Source organism: Camelus ferus, chromosome 10 (assembly GCF_009834535.1).
Source record: "Camelus ferus isolate YT-003-E chromosome 10, BCGSAC_Cfer_1.0, whole genome shotgun sequence".
NCBI classification, from domain to species: domain Eukaryota; kingdom Metazoa; phylum Chordata; class Mammalia; order Artiodactyla; family Camelidae; genus Camelus; species Camelus ferus.
In genome coordinates, this window is record NC_045705.1 from 30,302,844 (window position 1) to 30,322,693 (window position 19,850).

At 37.2% G+C, this 19,850-nt stretch overlaps 1 protein-coding gene and 1 long non-coding RNA gene across 9 annotated transcripts in view; one reads left to right on the plus strand and one right to left on the minus strand.

Moving 5' to 3' along the window:
- Positions 1–19,850, minus strand: part of AMBRA1 (autophagy and beclin 1 regulator 1) — a 152,496-nt gene that overhangs the window by 126,858 nt on the left and 5,788 nt on the right. The window lies entirely within an intron of this gene.
- On the plus strand, positions 5,452–9,813 carry LOC116666368. Its single transcript, XR_004323181.1, has 3 exons — positions 5,452–5,780; positions 9,498–9,502; positions 9,803–9,813. It is a non-coding gene; the product is annotated as an uncharacterized LOC116666368 (long non-coding RNA).

The window sequence follows — 19,850 nt, forward strand, 5'->3', positions numbered from 1 at the left end:
AATGTGAAAAAATACATGTTAAGTGAAAAAAGAAGAATACAAAATTATATATATAGTATGATTCCAATTTTGTTAAAAAAATCTTTTGAGAATAATGATACAAAAGAAATATAAAAAACATTAACCATGGTTCTCTCTTGTGGTAGGATTACAGGTGATTTAATCGTCAGAAAAGGCAATGTTTTTTTCATTTTTTAAATTTAAAAAGTAATAAATGCTTACTGTAAAAAAATCATACAACAAGCAGCTCTTTACACTTCATGAAAGGCTGCAATCTAGAAAGTACACAACTAGATGCATCCAAATACAGGAAGAAAAATATTTACAGCCTGTGCTGAAAAGAGTCTTCTCCCTGGAATACTAAAACATAAAAAGCCAGAAAGATTCTACAGAAAAAAAAAGATTCCACAGAAAAACAGAACCCCAAGTTCCTAGTCAAATACAGCACAAAGTTCCCTAAGCAGTGACTGAGGAACAAACTCTAGCCCACATCCTCGTGGTACAGTTCTCATCCCCCATTAGTACACCATACAAATATGTACACACTAGGAATGTCAACACACTGCAGGCTAACCTCCTGCATAAGCTAAGGATGAACTAACTGGAAGGAAATAATCTCCTTGGTGACCGTGACAACTCCTGGTTTAAGACCAAAAGTCTAGAAGTGAAACTTCCACACAGCTGAGTAATTACTAACCAGGAAGGTGCCAGAAATACAGTTCCCATTCGTTCACCTTAACCCTTAACTGAGTCTGTAATTTTTTTTTTTGAGCCATTCTTTGACCTAATATAGAAAAGTTCACCAGAAATGAGTTGAGGGCCCCTCATCTTAACAGTGCAACATAAAAGTACTTTCAAAGAAACACATTTAAACCACCTATAATCTCGTAACGTGGTGAAAGCAGCAGCAGCCCAATTACTAAGGAAAAAAATCTGACCTTCTGACCTCGTGTAACTCAAGAGGAAGAAGAAAATATAGGTCACAAACATCGTATGATTCAGAAAACTGTGATGCAATCCCAAGTTCCTACAGGAATCAGAAGGATGAGGAAAGAGCTGCTACAAATACCAGTTACCAAGAAAACTACTCAGTATCACCAAAGGGCTTGTCTATCAACTCCCAGGGACCTCAACACACTAATAGTTCAAACAAGAGAAAGTCTGACTGATGCCAAGAAGTCAAAGGGATTGAAACACCTGCACAGTCTCCCTTTTGTCTGAAGAAAAATATTTGCTGTTTCCTTAAAAGGATAAGGGACTTCTGATATAATCCTTATAGCCACCTGAGAAGAAGTTTTACTTTGTTCTCCATAAGAACAAAAGGAGCTAAATCAAACTGCAGTCAGGCAGGCCTATCGCTGAGGAGGAAGTGCCAGTCAAGTGTATTTTTTCATTCCTCTTTTCAAAAAGCAGGAAGAAACAAGTTTCCCAATCTGTCCCTTAAACCAGACTGGGACAAAGGGTGCCAAGAACAGTCTTTGTGATATTCTTACACAGCCCCAGATCAATTCTCAATCACCAAAAGCCTTGTGCACATAGAACCAAACTGGGGTATATGTATATAATACAAATGCCAAGATTCCACACCATTTCTAACCAACCTCCATCCATAACATGACTGATCACTCTAAAAAGATGGGAAGAAACCACTTTGAAAGGTTTTCTCTGCTTAACTCTAGGATGTAATTATATTTAACAACCCCTAATAAAAATCACCTAGAGAGTATGCACAACCTAGTGGAAACTAAAAGTTAGATTTACAGGTTGCCCTTACAATTTGATCATCTTATGACAGCAATTTTACTCCACCTTCTAGCAATATGACTTTGGGCAAGTTACTTAACCTCTCTGAGACTTAGTTGCTTCCTTTGTAAACAGGAATTGCAGCATCTGCTTCACCAGGCTGTTGTGAGGCTCCAGTAAGAAACAGTGGTGAACCATGAACACTGCTGCTGTTATTGTTGCCATTATTACTGAATTCTCTTCGGGGTTCACTATGGTTTCCCTCACCAAACAATATGGCCAACTAAAACCCCTGAGACCTGAGATGCCACAGTTCCCAAGAGTAGTAGATTTCTAAGAAATACTTCAAAGGCTGTGACCAGACAACAAAGTAAAAAGTACTCAGGAGAAGTATTCATTTGTGTGGCAAAAATAATTAAATGAGATTTGGGTTACTTTTACATAAAAAGTGAATTAAAAAAGAACCAACAACTTAGAGCTGTATCTGTAAAACCTGACTAATAATTCAAACCCAAGATCCTCCCTACCAATAGCATTCCAGGGGTGTGAATCAGAAAATTATTAGACCTGGAAGGGACTGTTAAAATGGAGTCAAATTACTTCATTTATTCGAGTAACTGCATCTCTCCCCACTTCACTATGCCCACGTAAGCAAAGTCTAAGAATCAAATCAGCCATGTAATACTGACATATATCCCAAAATAACACACAGGATTCAACCCAAGGTTAACTCTTTAAAAGAAAAAAAAATCCTTTAAATACTCAATGTAGGATCACTTGCATAAGTAAAGTTCTCCCAACAACTGGAAAATTAACTGCAAAATGTCAGGCCTTTAATTAGAGGCCTAAAAGTGGCCCAGTACTCTTCAGAAACTCCACGTGGGTGGAATACACAGGGTTTTCCACAACTGGCAGCTCTGTTTCCATTAACAGGACTTTCTACAGGGCACTTCAGGATGCTTCAGGACACTTCAAATGACACCATATAGGCTCCAAGCCCAAAATGTAAGCACCACAGCAGCAACCATTCCTGTCTCCATACAGCTCTTGCTTGACTCCTAGGACTAGTCTTTCTTGACTTGGAGGGGGGCAGGAAATTTGGGGCAAAGCATCACAAATCTAGAACTGTAAACAGGTAACACATTTTGAAGACAAACACACCTGGAAGCACAAAAACTTCAACTGTTCCCTGAATTGTGTATCTACTGTGTGTGGACTATGAAAGGATAGCCTAGGATACACCAAAGTGCTAACTGCAGTTAAGTCTAGATAGAGAAACTTTAAGTAGTGTTTATTTAATTTTTTTATCCAAAATTTCTAAATAAGAGATAGCATAGTATAGTGATATATGGGTCCTAAAATCAGACTGGCCAATTGAATCTCAGCTCTGTCATTTTCTTGGTACATGAAGGTTTCTTGGAATAGTTACTTAACCTCCCTGTACTCGTTTCCTCATCTGTAAAAGGGAGTATGTATATGACAGGATTACCATGAGAATTAAAAGATTTACCAAGTTTAAAGTGCTTGATATTATATAATTCCAATGCTTATACCAAAATAATTCTGTTCTGTGATGTGAAATTACAGAATGGCAACAAGAAAAAAATTTAGGCCACAAAGTCCTATAAACAATCAGATAAATTCTTCTAGGCAAAATGAGACTGTCCACTGCAAAGCTCTCCAAAGCATTTCATATAAATAAATCTTATATTTAAAAAAATGAAAAATAACAAAATCTCAAGATAATAGTTAAAATAATAACTAACACTTTCATAGTGCTTTTCATGTCCCACTGTTCTTAGCACTTTACATAAAATAACTCATTTACAATCCTCAGGTACATGAGGCCCTAAGAGAACCAGTCACACTGTCAGTGGTGGATTCAGAATTCAAATCCAGGTGTCTGGCTCCATACCCTAGCTACTTCATTACTACAGAGAACTCCCTAATGCCTGAGATAAAACCTCCTGTATGGTCTCTCTCCTGTTTCATGTACTAGTCTCACATGTATTTGGCCCCAATCAATGTTTCACTACTTTATATTATCAATTAGAAATCAACTTGTTTTATATTTTTAATGTTTATTTCCTTAAAGGTCAAGAAATTAAAGAATGCTGAGGAAAAATGAAAAAAAATTCTCACTCTTTCTTTTATAGTATTTACATAGTTTTTGAGAGAAAAGAGGACTTCAAAACCTTTAACCAGAAATAACCCTGAATTTGATGAAGTACCAAATAAGACTATATCATGAAATTTAGCTACTATGTATTTACCCCACAAACCTACCAACTCCATCAAAATAAGAAAAATTACCTATCAGGAAATAGAGATAGCTGCCACAGTAAATTTACTTTTGTCTGGCAACTAAGATGGAACATAAATCTCAAAAAATAAAATCAACAAAGGATGTGACTGAGCATACTCTGTCACATCTGTGCATACCCCTTCATCAAACATGAAATGTAACAGTGACACAATTGAGAAGAGGAAAAAAGGAGTCTTCATGTGCAGTCTCAGGCCAGACCAACCCTTTCTCATCCACCCGGCAGACACATATGCTAGTGATTTCCCTTCACTGCTGAAGTTGGTCTCAAATTAGAATTCTCCACGACTTAGTCTACCTACCTGTGACAGATTCTCTCCAAAGACAGTTGCCATCAATTCCTTCCACTCTTTTCTTATCAAGAGATAAGAACAGATTTCTCTCCCCTTTAATCTGGGCTGACCTTGTGGCAGAAGTGATGATGTGCCAGTTCCAGGCCTGGCAGCAACCACTTTCACTCTAGGAAGCCAACCACCAGGCTGTAAGGAAACTCAGGATGTACCACTGAGAGAGACAGACTTGGATGATAATATACACCTTGGAGAGAGACAGAGGCCACATGGAAGACTATCATGTTGCCAGACCAGTGAGTTGAAACCCTGTTGCCCTCTCTAACCCAGCACAACCACCAGTTGAAAGCAGACAAATGAGTTACATCAGTTGATGCAACACAGGGCAGAAGAACAAACCAAACTTGCCCTGCCCAAGTTGCTAACCCACAGGACTGTGAGAAATAACAAATTATTAATGTTTTAAAGCCACAAATTTTGAGGTGGTGTGATACTGTGATTTATAATAAGAAATACATATTTGGTCTTTGTCCCCATTCCTGGCACAGCACTCCTAAAACCCTTGAAATTTCCAAGTGATAGTCTTCTGTCATTCAAAAGAAGTCTCTTTTTAAACAATAAGTTCATACTGTATAGCACAGGGAACTATATTCAATATCTTATAGTAACTTATGGTGAAAAAGAATATGAAAACAAATATATGTAAGTTCATAAATGACTGAAGCATTCTGCTGTACGCCGGAAACTGACACAACATTGTAAACTGACTATACTTCAATAAATAAATACATAAATAAATATTATAAATATATTATATTATATCATATATATAAAAGGAAGCCTCTTTTAAACTTAAGCTAGTAACTCAGAATTGAGTTAAATTTGTAGGACACCCAGTGTCTGCTGAGAACTGGAGAAATGCTTGCTAGCATTGGAAAAAACACACATAAGTGGTTTTTGTATGAAAATGAATATATGTATATTCCTATATGACTGAAGAATTGTGCTGTACACCAGAAATTGACACATTATAAACTGACTATAATTCAATTTTTTTAATGTAGAAAAAAAAAAGAAGTGGTTTTTGTACAGCAATAGATACCTAAAATACTACCGAGCTAATATCCTGTGTGCGTAATTCCTTGTTAAGACTCTTTCTTCCTACTAGACTACAAGCTGAGTGAGGGCAAAAACCATGTCTGTCCTAGTCAGTACCTAGCCCAGTGCTTAGCATAGAAAAGAATGAATTCGTGTATGTATTTTTATCCAGCTATGAGGAAAACCCAAAACAAACCCCAAGCTTTCATAAACAGCAACAATGTAGGTTGAAAAAAATGTGGTCAGTTACGGGTGATGTTGATCAGTTCAAGGTCATAAATCCAATTTCTATAAGTCAAATAAAAAAAAAAAGAAAAGAAAACTCTGTATCATTAACAATTTCAGTCATTTCACTATGCACATGTCATTAATCAGGAGAAGGCCAGACAACAGAGTATGCACAGGGCAAATCCATCCCCAACACTACTAAGGGGGTGGAGAGGGACCTAAACTTAAAAAAAACACACATCTCAGAGATGACAGGAGTCTTTTGTACTTTTTTATACTCATATTTGAAACACGGCATATTTAGAACAAAACACAGAAGCAATGATTTTCTGACAGCAGGTTTGGGAATATGGGATATTGTATAGTGCCAAATATAAAAGTGACATGATTTCATGGGTAAAGATAAGACTAAGAGGTAAGAAGCTTCAATGACTGAGTTCAACCACTGAGTTGTTACATAATCTTGGACAAATCAGACTCCAAGTACAAAAACTGAAACACCCTCTTTCTACCTTAAAGGAATAATATCCTTGGAATATCTCAGAAGAAATGGGTTACAGAAAGTTCAAGGCAGGACTACAACTTTTCGAAGTAAAAGCCAAGTAAGGAACCAACAACAACCAGAATGCACAACAAATGGGGCTTTGCACAAAGAAGTCTGGCATATACAGCTCTGAGAGAAAGTGCGAAGGACACCACAGTGGCTATGAAGCCGAATCACAGAGTACCTCTAATCATCTGACAAACTAAACACAAATAATTTGATGGAATTAAGACCAATACAATCAAAATTATACACAGTCCTTTTATAAGCAGCCAAAGACCAGAAATAAAATGTTAAGAAAACCTGCACCTATACTGCAGACATGCAAAGCATTTATAGTCAGAATTACAAATACTCCAAAAATACAACTGGTCTGCCTCTAGAAAGTCAGTCTAAAAGGTAATAATGAATCAAGTACCTGTACAAAGGTTGTCAGCCTAAATTTACTGAAATAAGCAAGCACTGTAACCCCTTTTTCTCATATCCACCACTGCCCCCAAAGTTTTTTATATATAAACTCAGCTCAAGGCAGACTGCTACAAGGTTTACTACAAAGAAGCCAACAACCTTACAAATTGCTTTGAAGACACAAAACTAAATAAATTCTCATAACTGTTATCATAATAAAGGGGAGAAAAAAGTATCAGCTTTTCTACTACAGATTTTGCTGACTAGGGCTTCCTAAAGTAACTCACAATGATGTAAGTTAACATCTGCAACACAGGAAAGTTTGTGCTCAAAAACAAAGTATGATCAAAACTGGAAATAGAAAGCCGTAAGACCTAAATTTGAGACAATATTCCTTACTTCCACTTACCTCAGAAGGATGAAGAAAAAGAAAATGAAGTTTTATCTGCAAACTCTTCTGGGGAAAACAGTGAGCTGAGAGCACAAGAATCCCTGAAAACTCAATGAAGAACAAGGAGAGAACCACTGAATCAAGAAGAAACTGAAGCTCAATTTTTGAGTCCCAAACTATCAAAGACCAAGAAGGTTACTGTTAAGTGCACAAAAATGGCAAGAGATTTTCTATTGGCAAGCAAAAAAAAAAAAAAAAAAAAAAAAAAACCAGTAGCTTTTAATGGAAGAAACTTCACAGAGGCAAAAACAGCTTAACCCCAGAAATGGGAACTGACCCCAGCTGCCTCAGGCAAACAGGCCTAATGGCTTTGGCAACAACATATCCTTCACCCACCAACATTAGGAGGCTGAAGTAGAGCTTATTTCAAATCATGAAAGATCACATCTTTCTGTTTTCTGCATAGTCTTTGGGAAAAAAAAAGAGTCCCACCCTCCTCCCTGGAGCACCACACTGCCCCCAATCGGTTCTTGGAAACCCCTGAAGCCACAGGAACAGGCTTGTAAAAAGCTTCGAGAATGTTAAGCCAGGTATCCTCACAAACCCAGACAGATGAGATTACTCAGCAGACAAATAAGAAAATTAAAACCTGGAAGAGGTTAAGGAATTCATCTAGTTTTGCAAGATGAGTCAGTAGCCAAGGCAGGATTTGAATTCAGGCTTTTCCTTCTGATAATATCAGAGCTTGACTCCCAGTCTTTGGCTCAGTAGATACTGTGTTCAGTGTTCTCCAATGTTAAGAGTCAGCCCAGGTCAGGTTCTTGGCTGACTAGAATAGGGAAAGGAAAAATTTCCCTCAAGGCTTCAGGAAGGGGAGAAGTCAAATTATTAAATGCAGAGCTCTCATGCTGAAAGGCCCAGATGCCCTTTCACTTTGCCAATCACATTTCTCAGCCAGTCAAAATAAAGTACTGGACTTTTAAGAACCTAAGCATTTTAAGCTCTGACTAAAAGTTGGATTGCATTTCCCCAACTTTCCAAATAAAAAACACTTAAGGGGGAGGGGAAGGATGCAAAAGCAATGACAGACAGCCAACAAGTGTTTACTAAATACCGATGCACTCAGCACTGTTCTAGGCACTGAGGACACTACAGTGAACAAGAACATTCCTGTCCTCAAGAAACTTATGTGATTATTTATGTAATTAAAAATTGATGGTACTTTCAAGTACTGATAAATGCTAGGAAGAAAATATGGGGGGACAGATTAAAGGGTGGAAATCAATTATTTAGAATCACTTTCTATTTTTCTATGACAATGAGCCTGAGAAAATATGAATAACTCAGGAGAAACTTTAAAATATTTTCATACAAATTAATATGACAATAAATATAATCCAACATCAATTTCTATTTTTAAATAACTATATACAAGCATATTTCAATACTAAATTTGAAATAGCATTCAAAAAAAGTATTTTTACCTCAAAAGTTACAGCAATCTTAAAGCCTTATTAGTATATGGCAGAAAAAAATCCCAATATTTATCCAATTATCCACCAATTGATAGACAAGAGGCAGAATTCAACACATATATTTACGGTAATACTTTTATTTAGCATTCATTAAATTTTTGCTACACATGTTACAGTGCTAAGCACTTTCCTCACATCATCTCACTTCTCACAGCAACACTGTAAAGATAGCTACTATCATTATCCCCATTTCACAGATCACAAAACTGAGGCTTAGAGAGGTTGAGTGATTTGTCCATGTGGAGGAGAGATTCAAAATCAAATCAGTTGCCGAAGCACATACTCAAATCATCACACTATATTGCTTCTATAAAACAAGCATTAAACCTCAGATACAGGGAAAAAAACCCTTTCAGTGAGCCAAAAAGAGAAAGAAAAACATCATGTAATATCACTAACATGTGGAATCTAAAAAAATGAGACAAATGAACTTATTTACAAAATAGAAACAGTCTTACAGACAAAGAAAACAAACTTGTGGTTACCAGAGGGGAAAATGGGGGCGGTGTGGAGGGATAAAATGGGAATTCGGAATTTGCAGATACTAACCGCTATATATAAAACAGATAAACAGCAAGGTCCCACTGTATAGCACAGGGAACTATATTCATTACCTTGTAGTAGCCTATAATGAAAAACAATATGAAAAGGAATATATATATGCATAACTGAATCACTATGCTGTACACCAGAAACTGATACAACATTGTAAACAGCTATAATTCAATTTAAACATTTTTTTAAAAAAAGAAAAAGAAAAAACCCTCTTTTTGTGTCCTCACACCTAGGTCATAATTATAAAGAGTTAATTCAGGAGACAGAGAGAGAAGGAATAAGTCTGAATGAATCTGAGTCAGAACACACTGACTCATGGTATAACCTCAGGCAAATTCCATAACATCCATGCCTCAACCTCTCAACCCCCCTATCTATAAAGGAGCTGTCCTCACCAGCGTTAACCATTACTTGCCTGCCTCCTAGTAGGCTGAGTGCTAATTATTACATGCAATACATACACAGATCATCAGTTGAAAGAGTCAAGGAAAACCATAGCATTATTATTATTGTTTTGATGCTAGAACAAAGCATCAGAAATCAAGGTAAATAAGTTATGTGCACCAAGAATGTAGAGTTTGAATATGTACTTTGAAAAGGAATCATATAATTAGTTGTTATACCTCTAATTTTTTGTTTTTTCTTTTTAATTTGAAAAAGCAATACAGGGGGGTGGGTATAGCTAAGCGGTAGAGCACATGCTTAGCTTACACAAGGTCCTGGGTTCAATCCCCAGTACCTCCAATTAAAAAAATTAAAAAGGCAATACATACTATACGACCCAACAATTGCACTCTTAGGCATTTATCCCAGAGACCGTATATTCACACAAAAAAATCTGTACACAAATGTTCACAGCAGCTTTATTCATAATAGCCACGAAGTGAGAAAAAGCTCAGATGTTCTTCACTGGGCAAGTGATTAAACAAAAGGAGGTACATCCAAACCATGGAATACTACTCAGCAATTAAAAAGAAAGGAACTACTGATACATGCAATTTGGATGACTCTAGCTAATTATGCTGAGTGAAAAAGGCCAATCCAAAAGGATATATAACATATGATTCTATTTACGTAACATTCTTGAAATGATAAAGGGAGACAGATTAGTGGTTGCCAAGGATAACAGACAGGGCTGGGGGAGTGGGAGGTACTGGGGATTGAACCCAGGACCTTGTGTATGCTAAGCATGTGCTCTACCACTTAGCTATACCCAGGAGTATTTTCCCTTGATTCTCTATGCAAAAGCTTTATTGCGATTTTATGCACTCCACTGTTTGGATCATTATTATTTGGGGGTAGGAGTGTCTATAAAAGGGCATCAGGAGAGATTCCTTGGGATAGAAATGTTCTGTATCTTAACTGCATCAATGACAATATCCAGGTTGTGATGGTGTACTATGGTGCATGGTGTACTATGTAATATTTATAAAATGTTACCATTAGGGGAAACTCAGTAAAGGGCAAACAGCATCTCTCTATTACTTCTTATAACCACATGTAAACCTACAATTATCTCAAAATAAAAAGTTGGATTAGGAAAAAAGGTAACACAAAGGTAACACGTGCTTCTTGTAACAAGTAAAACAACAGTCTATAGCCAGTCTCCCTCCCTACTCTTCCCATTCCTACCCTCCTGAGATAATCATGCAAGCTCACTGCTCATACAAACACGCATACATGCAAGTTTTTGTTCTCTGCATCAAAATGGGATCATATATACTACACATTACCCTGCAGCCTACCTTTTTCACTTATCACCACTACATCACAGAGAACTAAAAAAAACAAAAACAAAAACTTTAAGCGCCAAGTTGGATGGCAAATATAGAATATTTTCTGACTGGGGTAAACCTGACAAATGTCTACCATGCTAATGTATGACAGCTGAGTCAGGTGCGCTCAGTGAGAGCAATACAGAAGTAGCATCTCAAAGAGATCTGCAAAAATGCAAGGTCTTTAGCAATTCTTCTAGGATCCCATCCCCCTCTCTGCCTCCTCCAGGGAACCATCCCGTGGGCTCACAGAGGAAGAAATGCTAAATGATTTCTTTTCAGCAGAAAATTGCAAGAGAGGATAATTCTCCCACGTACTCAAGCCATAGCAAACAAACTCCCCTAAAAAATATATTCCTCCCTCAAGCAGAAGTGCAAAATATACTGTTGATAACATTTAAAACATACATTTGTAATAAAAGCATCTACCACTATTAAGTGCTAATGTTTTATGGACTCTGTTTCTCAAAGCCCCCCACCCCACCGCCATTTTGTAGACAAAAACCTGGCTCAGTGTGAAACTACTTGCCATAATCAAATAGCCAGTAAGTGGTAAAGCTGGCGTTCAAAGCTACAAGACGAGTGCTTTCCCAACTTTACCAGGTTTTTCTATAATATCATATGCCAACAGAAGAGGTTCAGTAAGTTCAATCAAGAGTATTTAGGCAGAAGCCATTTTCTAAATGTCTGCTGACTTTGATTCAACTTTTTTTTTTTCCATTTAGCGTATCTGAGAGGGACTATACTACGTGCCAGGACCTATTACAGGTGAAAGGGACAGCGAGGTGAAAACAAACACAACCCAGAAAAGGCCTCCAACCTCAAAGAGCTTTCAAACTGAACTACAATATACTGTTACTATTACTACCATATTGAAATATGACAAGTGTTACTCTCAAGGGAGTACAAAGTGCTATGGGTTTGAAGACTCCAGCTATCATCCCAAAAGCAAGCGATAATCTCTCACTCTAGCTTCCTTACAATTGTTTCTAGTTTCAATTCCGATCTGGTATTTTCCAAGTCACATATTTCTCTTCTTGATCCCTGGGCAAAAGGTTGCAATGTCCTTCTATACAAAATACTGCCCTGGACTTGTTCAATTAGTATGAACAGAAGCTTCCCAGATCAAATCAGCAGAAAGCTCCTTAATGCTGTAATTTTTTTTTGATTTGGCAATGAAAATAAAGTATCTTTAACCTTTTTCATCAAATCATGGATGTACAAAGTTAAAGGTGACTTTGACATCACTTTGAGACTGAGATCTTAAAAAGTCAAATTCACTTTTCCATTGTGACCAGACTCACTCAGGGCAGTTGTCAGAAAAAGCCCAGGTCTCACAATTCACTTTATGGGGTTACTTTCCACTACTGTTTCTTTCTTTTAAGTCCAATGAAAACAAACGTAGTGAGATTCAAGTTTTCTCATTTTCATCAATGACAGATGCACCTATGAATCTTGGGCAGTTTAAAGACTAACTTTATCAAAAACAAACATGCTAAGCACTCATGATGAGACATATTCAGAGGTAAAGGACTGCCTACCCTCGATATGGCAGAAGCTGTTCAGGCACTTGGGAGGGAAATGTCAACCCGCTAAAAAACTGCCAACAGCATCATCATCTTAGCAATAGGTAGTATTTTAGGTGTATCTACTATAAGCCAGGCACTCCTAGTATTTACATACTATTTCTTTATTTTTTCTTTTAACACCTTTATTGTGGTATGGTTCCTGTACAGTAAATTACACATATTTCAAAAGTATAGTTTGATGAATTTTGATAGATGTATACACGAACGTAAACACTACCACCATCTAGATAGCTAACATTTCCATCACTCCCCAAGAGATGCAATTTTTGAATTGCCAATTTATCCCTTCCCACTCCCTTTACTTCCTGGTAACCATAAGTTTGTTCTCTGTCTTTGAGTCTGTTTCTGTTTTGTAGATAAGTTAATTTATGTCCTTTTTTTTTTTTTTCAGATTCCACATATAAGCAATATCATATGGCATTTTTCTTTCTCTTTCAGGCTTACTTCACTTAGAATGACAATCCCCAGGTCCATCCATGTTGCTGCAAATGGTATTTTATTCTTTTTCATGGCTAAGTAGTATTCCACCATATGAGTGTGTATTTATGTTTGTGTGTGTGCATATATATATATACATACACACCACCACTTCTTTATTCAGTCATCTGTTGATGGACATTTGGATTGTTTCCATGTCTTGGCTATCATAAACAGTGCTGCTATGAACACTGGGGTGTATGTGTCTTTTTGAATTATATTTTTCTATGGGTCTACGCCCAGGAGTGGGATTGCCAGATCATATGTAAGTCTATTTTTAGTTTTTAAAGGAAAATCCATACTGTCTTCCATAGTGGCTGCATCAATTTACATTCCCACCAACAGTGTAGGAGGGTCCTATTTTCTCCACACCCTCTCCAGCATTTATTGTTTGTACACTTTTCAATGATGGCCATTCTGACTGGTGTGAGGTGATATCTCATAGTTTTGATTTGCATTTCTTTAACAATTAGCGATGTTGAGCATTTTTCATGTGCTTGTTGGCCATCTGTGGGTCTTCTTTGGAGAGATGTCTGTTTAGGTCTTCTGCCCAATTTTTGACTGGGTTGCTTGGTTTTTTGATATGAAGGTGTATGAGCTGTTTGTATATTTTGGAAATTAGTCCTTTGTCATTCTTATCCTTCAGAAACATTTTCTCCCATTTTGTAGGTTATCTTTTCATCTTGTTGATGGTATCCAGAGCTGTGCAAAAGCTTTTAAGTTTAATTAGATCCCATTTGTTTATTTTTGTTTTTATTTCCATTACTCCAGGAGCTGGTTCAAAAAATATATTGCTGAGATTTATGTCCAAGAGTGTTTTCTTTTTTTTTCCTTTTTTGGGGGGTGTGGGGGATTGGAAGATACCAAAGAAACTTTTGATTTCACCCAGTTAAACAGAGGTCACAAAAAAGCCAAGTAGTCCTGGGGGAGTAGGTATAGCTCAGTGGTAGAGCACCTGCTTAGCATGCAGGTGGTCCTGGTTCAATTCCCAGTTCCTCCATTAAAAAAACAAACCAAGAAAACACTAGCTCTCAGATTCACATGTACAAAATAGACAACAAATGATTCCAGGGACTCATGGGCTCCAGTCAGAACTACAACCTGTGAGTCACAAAGTCTCAGGGAAGTGACTCTGAAGCAGTTTATTTTAACAGCCCTGCGGTCCACAGGTGATTCCATCTCCTTCCCCCTCCTGCTCCAGTCCTGCCATGACAGTGACAGGAGCCAGCATGTGTGTCAGGAAGACACACATGATCTCTACTGCAGTGACTCCTGAAGCTCAGGAACAGCACAACAGCTCACCACGTGGTCAGGGCCCAGGGTCTGCACCTGCCCAACCACATGTCCAAGAGTGTTCTGCCTATGTTTTCCTCTAGAAGTTTTATAGTACCTGGTCTTATACATAAGTCTTTAATTCATTTTGAGTTTATTTTTGTATATGGTGTTAGAGAATGTTCTAATTTCAGTCTTTTACAGGTAGCTGTCCAGTTTTCCCAGCACCACTTATTGAAAAGACTGTCTTTTCTCCGTTGTCTATTCTTGCCTCCTTTGTTGTAGATTAATTGATCATAAGTGCATGGGTTTATTTCTGGACTTTCTATCCTGTTCCACTGATCTATGCATCTGTTTTTTGTGCTGGTACCATACTGTTTTGATTACTGTAGCTTTGTAGCACAGTCTGAAGTCAGGGAGTGTGATTCCCTCAGCTCTATTCTCTTTTTTCAAGATTCTTTTGAAAATTTTCTATTTTATTCCTATTTCCTATCCTTAAAACAACTTGTAAGATAGGTGTTACACTGTATTGTATATTTATGCACACCAGGTTTAAAGAAGAATCTCCAAATCTCACAGATACTCTGGAGCTGGGCTAGAACTCAGAGTCCTAAGCTCCCTAAGAACAGAGTAACTGCACTGCACATATGGTTATGATGTCAAGACACTTCAAACTTTGACAAAATTTCCTGATTGACAGTTATGCGATTTAGCTATCTTTTAAATCATCAGACTGTTTTAATTAATTTTCTTTCATGATTCCATGAAAGTGGTCTTCCATGCTTTTTTTCTTCTCAACTTTTTTTTAAGAAGCAAACCCCTTTTTCCAAATGAAATCTTCTGTGTAAACACTAAAATATAAAACAGATCAAAGTTGAGCTGCTCTGGTTTAAGCAGAAAGGGAGAACCAAAGCTCTTTCTTACTCTCATAGCCACCCCTTAGGCACCTCCAAAAATCACAGCTTGAAAAACACTGGCTTAATACAGAAAGAAGACTGCCTTCTCCATCTCAGCTTTGTCATTCACGGTCCATATGAGGACCAATGAACCTCAAAGCACAATTTTGATAAGAGACCTGAGATCCCTCAGGAGGCATCACTTTTTCTTGTCCTTTACAACAGAGATACCACCATCCACTTTACAGGTTTCTTACAAATATTACATGGAAGAACAAATATAAATTCCCCAGCACATGGTAAGTATGCAAAAGTTGGCTCCCCTCCCTTTTATCCCACAGTGTTAACAGTTGTCACCAATTCAAGAAAGCTCAATAAAATATATTTGATGGTATTTTCAGTAGCAGAGAAGTAAACAAGAAAATGCTCCCATAGCTCAACTTAAATAAACAAACCTAACAAACCCTTCATTAAAGGTACCTATAATACAATGCCTCCTCCCAGCTTAGCCCAGTCAGTCAATGACCCATGGATCTCAAAACATAATTTTGATAATAGACCTGAGAGCCCTTATGAGGTAACTTAATGTAGACTGTAAGTGTCAGGTGAATGAGTTAATGTTGTTCTGAGTACCTTAAATTTGGCATTTCCTGAGCTAAGCACTTAAATTGGCAACTTAATACTGCATTTAATGAGTATTTTTATGTTCATGTTTTACTACAGAATCTAATGTTCATTTGCTCCTCTTCTGGGCTTCTATTTCTCCAGGCACCACAAGCCAAAAATATGTTGATATCATGTGGACCTTCACCTAAGCAATTTTAAACTGGCCATTCCTAAACTAGTCATTAAGAATTTGTTAAACACCAGGCTATACACCAGAAACTAACACAACATTGTGATCCAACTATACTTCAATTAAAAAAAAAAAAGAAATGCAAAAAGAATCTATTATCTTAGTCTGTTATAGATAATGTGTTCCCTCTTCTACATGTAAAACAGGAGACCAAATACATTTTTAAAGGAAAGAGGTTCTCAGTCCCAATCTAAGCACAGCCAACTCTCAAATCACATACTCTACGGAAGCTGCAGGTGTTGGCTTTGATCCCTACAGCTTACGAAGAGTCATAACAATAATATATCATACAGTCGTGAAAAGACTCAGTGATGATAAAGAACACATCCTTAAGCATTCGACATGGGAGCCAGGAAGATTCAGAGTGCTAATCTTCTATTTTACCAGGAGACCCTGAGCAATTCACCTACTCTCTAATGATTATTTCTTCATAAGGAAAATGAAAATATACTCATTAAAATGCCAGGGATACTGTTCAACTAACCTTCAGCTATTTCCGAGGGTTACCAGGTACTTCAGCAAGTTACGTTTGTCATCTTCCTCATTTCTTAACAAGCCCACACCTAAGTCATCCCAGAAAGAGAATTATAAAGTCTTTAGGAAAGACATTTCACAGTCTTCCTCAGTAACATTCCAGTATCCTGTAGTCAGGAAGTTCTTTCTAATCTGTAATCTATATACTTTCTGTTGCAATTAAAATACATTCCTTCTTGTCTTGTCCACTATGGAAAGAGAACATCTGCTTAACACCACCTCAACAATATCCCTTCAAGAGATTATAAAATATAGAAAGCCCATTTCAAACAGCTTCCTGTAAATGCAACATGGCCTTAAATGGGTCACCAAGACAAGATGATTAAGAGTCTTAAATTCTCAGCTCCATCACTGACTTGCTCTGAAGGTGATAGGAAGTTAAAATTATGCAGATGCTGTACTTCAATTATCCCTTCAGTAAAATACAAGTAACAAAACCAGTATGTTAGAAGAACTCAATTCCTCAAAAAGTTAAACATACAGGAAAGAGATTCTCAATCCCAATCTAAGCCCAGCCGACAGCTCTCACATCACACACTATATAAACTGCTGATGTTGGCTTTGATCCCTATAGTTTAGAAAGATTCTTAACAACTACATTACCATAGGGCTCTGCAATTCCACTCCTAGGTACATACCCAAAACAACTGAAAACAAGTACATGCACATGCATATTTATAGTAGCACTGTTCATGATATCCAAAAAGTGGAAACAGTTCAAATGAATGGATAAATTATGGTATATACATACACAAAAGGTTACATATTGGATGATTCCATTTATATGAAATATCTAGAATAGATCAATCCATAGAGACAGAATGCAGATTGCTGGTTTCCAGGGTCTGGTGGAAGGGGGGAAATGAAAAGAAACTGCTCAACTGGAAAAGGTTTTACTTCGGAGTGATGGTAATGTTCTGCAACTAGACAGAGGAAGTGGCTGCACAACATTGTGAATGTACTAAATGCCACTAAATCATTCACTTTAAAATGGTTAATTTTGTATGATGTGAATGTTACCTCAATAAATTATTTAAAAATAAAAAAAAATGCTAGGAGAACTAATGGGGACAATTATCATAAAATGTTTAGCCTTTCCCAGGAAAGTCAGCATATAAAATTCTAGATAGAATGGTATCCAAAATGTTTAATATTACCTCAGCATAGCCAGTTAGACTTTAAGCAAACAATATGTAAATGAGAAACAAAATAGAAACCAAAATAAAATCTAGAGTCACAATTATATAGTATCCTATGTGGAAATAAGAGCAAATAAATAGGTGAATGAAAAGAGATAAAGTAAATAGCCAAGCACATCAGCTAATTAACTACAGCAACAATGACCACAGGAAAGCAGTAAGAAAAATTTTAAAGTAAGGAATGAACCTTAAAAGCCAATAATATCAAAATAGAAAAGACCCATTAGGTAGGGAGGTGAAAATAGAAAGGCTAATGATAGCAAAGCTGAAAAGAACATAAACCCTTAAAGTCAGAGGCCACATATAAAGACCATGAGAACCGTTATCTCACCATCTTGCAAATATCCTCATTCCCTCACTTCTTCCTGCTTTAATATCACCTCCTGGCAAGATACCAAGGCTAAGTAGCCAAGAACAGCAAAATGAAAAGATACTGTTGCTATCCTCACGGACTTTATGATATTACTTCTTAAACTCTTACTTCTTAGGGGGAGACAGACATGCTAATAATCAGAATACAGAGATCATCTCCATTTCCTCCCTTTCCAAGTTTTAAACCCACTTCAGTCTAGATTCTGGCCCTACATTCCTCTAACGCTGTTCTTGCTATGTTCACCAATGATCTTTGTGTAGAAAAGTCCAACAAAATACAGGTGATTACTGTCTTCTTGGAACATGCTCCTCTCTGTTTCTGAGATTTTCTCTCAAATTCCTTGGAGCTTGGTCCTGAGCACTCCTCTATTCCTAGTCTATACATTTTCCTCTGGGTAATCTCATCCATTTTCCTTGGCTGTAAATATCACCCTTATGCCAGGGGCATCCAGATTTATTTCCAACGTTATTAACTCAAAGACTGCTCACTTCATGTCTCCACTTGTGTTATTTCACAGACATCTCACACTTAGTATGAGTAAAATTGAGGCCTTCATTCCACTCCCTAACTCTAGTCAAAAATTGACCCTCTTCCAGTGTTTCCAACTCAGAAATCACAACTTCATCCATCCAGATGCTCATGCCAGAAATCTGGGAATCATACTTGATACCACTCTTTTCCCATATATTTAATCCATCATTAAGTCTTTCCTGTCCTAATTTTAAAATATCTACTGGATCTACTTCCCTCCATCTCCTCTACCTAAAGCCTAATCCGAATCATCATCATCTTCTGCCTGGACCACTATAAAACACTATTAGACTTCACCCACTTCTCTTTCCAAGTTTTCCACAATTTCCAATTTCTTCCCCAACAAATTTCCAAAAATATCCACAATGTAGCCAGGGTAATTTTTAAAAATCATATATTAGGTCACAACACTCATTCTTAAAACCTTCAAAGGCTTCCAATTATACTTAGGGAAGAAATCCAAAATCCTTGACACAGTCCTGCCAAAGTCTCTATCCTCATCCTATGCCCCTCCCCATCCTCCCCAACTGCTCCCTGTATTCAAGCCACACCAATCTTCTCTTGGTTTCTCAAATGTGCCAAGTCCTTTCCCACCCCAAGGCTTTCACACATAGTATTCCCTTACCTTCTCCCTTTTCATCCTTCTAGTCTCTGCTTAAATATCACTTATTCAGAGAAACCTCCTCCAAAGCTCCAATATAATTCACATCCCACTACTATAATCTCTTTTTACCTTTCCATCATAGGGCTTTGTAATTATACATTTATTGCTGTATTTTTTGTTTACGGCCTCCATCTTCTCTGGACTACAATCTCTATAAGGGCATGGACTATATCTATTTTTTTTTTTTCATTCTAGTCTTACTAGAGTGGCAGTAGTTTAGAGTTGTTTAAAGTAGTTTAGAATCAGTATAATTTAGGGATTAAGAGCAGGACACTATGGGGGTGGGTATAGCTCAGTGGTAGAGCACATGCTTGCTTAGCATGCAGGAAGTCCTGGGTTCAATCCTCAGTACCTCTACCTAAATAAATAAATAAATAAATAAGCAGGGGACTAGGGAGCCAGGCTGCTGGGATTCAAATCCTGGTTCTGCCACTTACTAGCTCTATGACTTTGGACAAACTGCTTAACCTCTCTGCGCCACCATTTCCACATCTATAAAATGGGGAGAACAAAAGTGCCTACACGATAAGGTTGTTACAAGAATGAAAAAAAAAAAAACAATGACACAA